Below are 4128 nucleotides of genomic sequence, written 5' to 3' on the forward strand. Positions count from 1 at the left end.
ATCAGTAAATATTTTAAGTCCTCTTCACTTTCAGCAAGCAAGGTTGTATCATCTGCATATCGCAGGTTGTTAATAAGCCATCCTCCAATCTTATTTTAAGGAGCTCTGATAGTGTAGTGGTTACAAATTGGGCTGCGAATCAGAAGGTCAGCAGTTCAAAACTACCAGCTGTTCCGCAGGAGAAAGATGAAGCTTTCTGCTCCCGTAAAGATTTACAGCCTCGGAAACCCTGTTCAGGATCGCTGTGGGTCGGAACCGACTTGATGGCACTTAACAACAATCTTATTTTAAATTATCAGTACTACTTTATAGAAACAGAACTTAAAAAAGAAAATGTCTCATATTTACTTTTATTCACCTTCTCATTGTTTCCTTTGCCTTCGGCTGATCAGTCTGTTATTGTGTAGCATGTTTTCTATACCCAAATTAATATGTGTCTATTATCCTTATGAGGTTGCTGCAGAATCAGAACTGGAATGTGAACCACTAGGTCAGCAGTTCAAATCCAAAAGCTGTTCCTTAGAAACCCTCTATAGGGTCACTATGTTTCAGAACTGACTCAGTGGCACTCAAAACAATTATCTAGTTGGATCCTGGTTAGACTGAGGATAAGCACTGAACTACTAAACATAATGTCTGTAGTTCAAACCTACCAGCTGCTCCTTGGAAACCCTATATATGATTGCTAAGAGTTGAAAGAAGCTTGAAGGCACTTAACAACAATTATGTAATTAAAGGAAGTCTGGTAGTTCTGTAGGATAAGCATTGGGCTGCTAACCACAAGGTCCTTGGTTCAAATCCACCAACTGCTCCTCACAAGATAAATGAACTTTCTATTCCTGTAAAGATTTACAGTCTCAGAAACCCTGTTGTTGTTGTTGTTAGCTGCCATTGAGTCGGTACCGACTCATAGCAATGTTTTGCACAGCAGAATGAAACACTGCCTGATCCTGGGCCAACCTCACTATTGTTACCATACTAGAGCCCATTGATGTTACCACTTGTCCAATCCATCTTGCTGGGGGTCTTCCTCTTTTTCTCTGCTCCTCCACCCTACCAAACATGATATCCTTCTCCATAAACCATGTTGTTGTTGTTGTTGTTGTTGTTGTTATGTGCTGTGGAGTTGGTTCCGACTCATAGTGACCTTGTACAGGGTTTCCGAGGCTGTAATTCTTTACGGGAACAGAAAGCCTCATCTTTCTCCCCCGGAACAGAAACCATGTAGAAGGTTGATATTAGTAAAAATTGACTTGATGGCAGTGGATTTGTTTTTTGCTGGGTTATAATCAAAATGGATGTCAGAAGATATTCTGAAACCTGCTCTCCAGTAAATAGATACTAAATAGAAGAAATAAGGATGTAAAAGAATTTAACAGAAAATTTCACAAGGCAGTTTGAGAAACCAGTCAAGTATTATAAGGTTACTTGCAAAGACCTAGAGTTAGAATCATTTCTCAAGCAAAAAAGTATTGAAAACAAACAAAACTAAAAATCTCAAGTCTCAGCTAGCCATATTGAAGGACTATTGAGCAAAAGATTGAATGATGCAGAAAGCATCAACAAAAATATGGTAGGAATACACAGTCACTGCACCAAAGAGAGATGGTCGATGTTCAACCTTTCAAGAGATAGCATATGATCAAGAGTCAATGGTACTGAAAGAAGCAGACCAAAGTGCACCAGAGGCATTGGCAAAGAACCAGGCTCTAAGAATTAATGGAATACAATGGAAATCTTTCCATAAACTCATGAAACACCGGAAGCACTCACTCCTCTATGCCACAAATTTGGAAGACAGCTACCTGATCAACTGATTGGAAGAGATCCATAATTGTACCCATTCCAAAGAGAGGTAACTCAATGAAATGCAGGTATCATTGGGGAATATCACTTATAACACATGCAAGTAAAAGTTTGTTAATGAAAATTCAAAAATGGCTGTAACAGTGTGTTGACATGGAGTTGCCAGAATCTCAAGCCTGATTCAGATGAGGATATGTAATGACGGCTAGCATTGCTGACATCAGATGAATCTTGGCTGAAAGCAGAGAATACCAGGAAAAAATTTACCTGTGCTTTATTCACTACACAAAGGCTTTGTGCTGTGTGGATCATGACAAGTTTTGGACAACATTGCAAAGAATGAATATTCAGTAACAGTTATTTGTGTTCATGAAGAACCTGTACATAGATCGAGAAGCAGTCGTTATGATAGAAAAAGGGGACACTGAATAATTTAAAATTAGGGAAGGTTTGCACAAGGATTGTATTCTTTTACTATACTTATTCAATTTGTATGCTGAGTAAACAATCTGAGAAGTTGAATTATATGAAGAAGAACGTGGCATCAGGATTGAAGGAAGACTCCTTAACAACCTGTGATATACAGATGAAACAACCTTGCTTGCTGAAAGAGAACAGGACTTAAGATACTTATTGATGATGATCAAAGACCAGAGATTTCGCTATGGGTTGCAACTCAACATATAGAAAACAAAAATCCTTACCACTGGAACAATAAACAGCATCATGTTAAATGCAAAAAAGATTGAAGTTATCAAAGACTTCATTTTGCTCAGACCCACCATCAAATCTCATGAAAGCACCAGTTAAGAAATCAAATGATGTATTGCATTATGTAAATCTGCTGCACAAGATCTCTTTAAAGTGTTCAAGAGCATAGATGTCGGTCTGAGGACTAAGTTGTGCCTGACCTAATTCATGGTATTTTCAGTAGTCTCATATGGGTGTGATATTAGGACAATGAGTAAGGAAGACTATAGTAGAATAGATGCATTTGAGTTATGGTGTTCAGGGAGAATATTTAAAACGGATTTCTAGAAAAAAAACCAAACTAATCTGTATTGGAAGAATTACAACCAGAATGCTCCTTAGAAACCATGAGGGCCAGACTTCGTCTCTCATACTTTAGACATTTTATCAGGATGGACCAGTCCCTGCAGAAGAACATCATGCTTGGTTAAGTAGAAGGTCAGTGAAAAAGAGGAATCCCCCAATGAGATGGATTGGTATAGTTCCAGTGACAAAAGGGTCAAATGTTAAAACTGTGAGGTTGGTGCAGAACCAGCAATGCTTCATTCTATTGTGCATAAGGTTGCTATGAGTTGGAACTGACAGGAGTGTCCCTAACAAAAAATAGTCTTTCTTTGTTTTGGTTTTAGTAAGTTTGATTATGATATATCTGAGTGACTTTTTTTTTTAGGGACTGTTCTGTCTATCATGGGGCTTATTGGGCTCCTTGGATGGATATCTTTTCATCATTTATGATATTAGAAAATTTTCTTCTAACAAATCTTCAACAGTTTACTTTGTGGGTTTTTTTTGTTTTGTTTTTTTTTTCCCCTCCTCTAGGCCTGAAATGATTATCACTCATAAATTTTTCCTTTTAATTATATACCACAGAATTCCTAAGCTTTCTTTATTCCCTTTTCTCATTTTTCCTCATGCAAATTGGTGTCAAGGGATTTGTCACTGATTCACTGATCTGTGCTTCTACTGTTTTGATTCTACTCACTTGCCCTTCCAACATGTTATTTACACCTGGAATTTTAGCATTAATGCTCTGAATTTCTAATTGCTGTTTTTATATGTTTTCTAACTGCCTATTATATAAAGATTGTATCAGGATCGATATTAAAATTTAAAGTGACACTTTCTACATAAAACCAAATGGCCACCCCTCGTCTGTCTGTCTTGCTGTGGTAGATTGAGTTGCTGTGATTCTGAGGGCTCTGCCACGGGTCTTTTAAATAACCAGCAGAGTCACCCATGGTGGACAGGTTTCAGATGAGCTTCCAGACAAAGACAGACTAGGAAGAAAGAGTGACAAACTACTTCCTAATCACTAGTCACTGAAAACTCTATGAATAGCAGAGAAACACTGTCAGATGCAGGACCCAAAAATGAATCCCTCAGGTGGGAAGACGCTCAGATTGCGACTGGGAAAAAAAATGCCTCCTCAAAGTAGAGTTGACTATGATGACATGAATAGAGTTAATCTTGGGGGAGAAAAGCCCACAGAACCTTCATTTGCTGATGGGCCACAACTCAAAATGAAGAGAAACAGCTATAAACATCCATTGAAAATCGGAACATGGAATGTAC

Source organism: Chrysochloris asiatica, unplaced genomic scaffold (assembly GCF_000296735.1).
Source record: "Chrysochloris asiatica unplaced genomic scaffold, ChrAsi1.0 scaffold00189, whole genome shotgun sequence".
Taxonomy (NCBI): Eukaryota; Metazoa; Chordata; class Mammalia; order Afrosoricida; family Chrysochloridae; genus Chrysochloris; species Chrysochloris asiatica.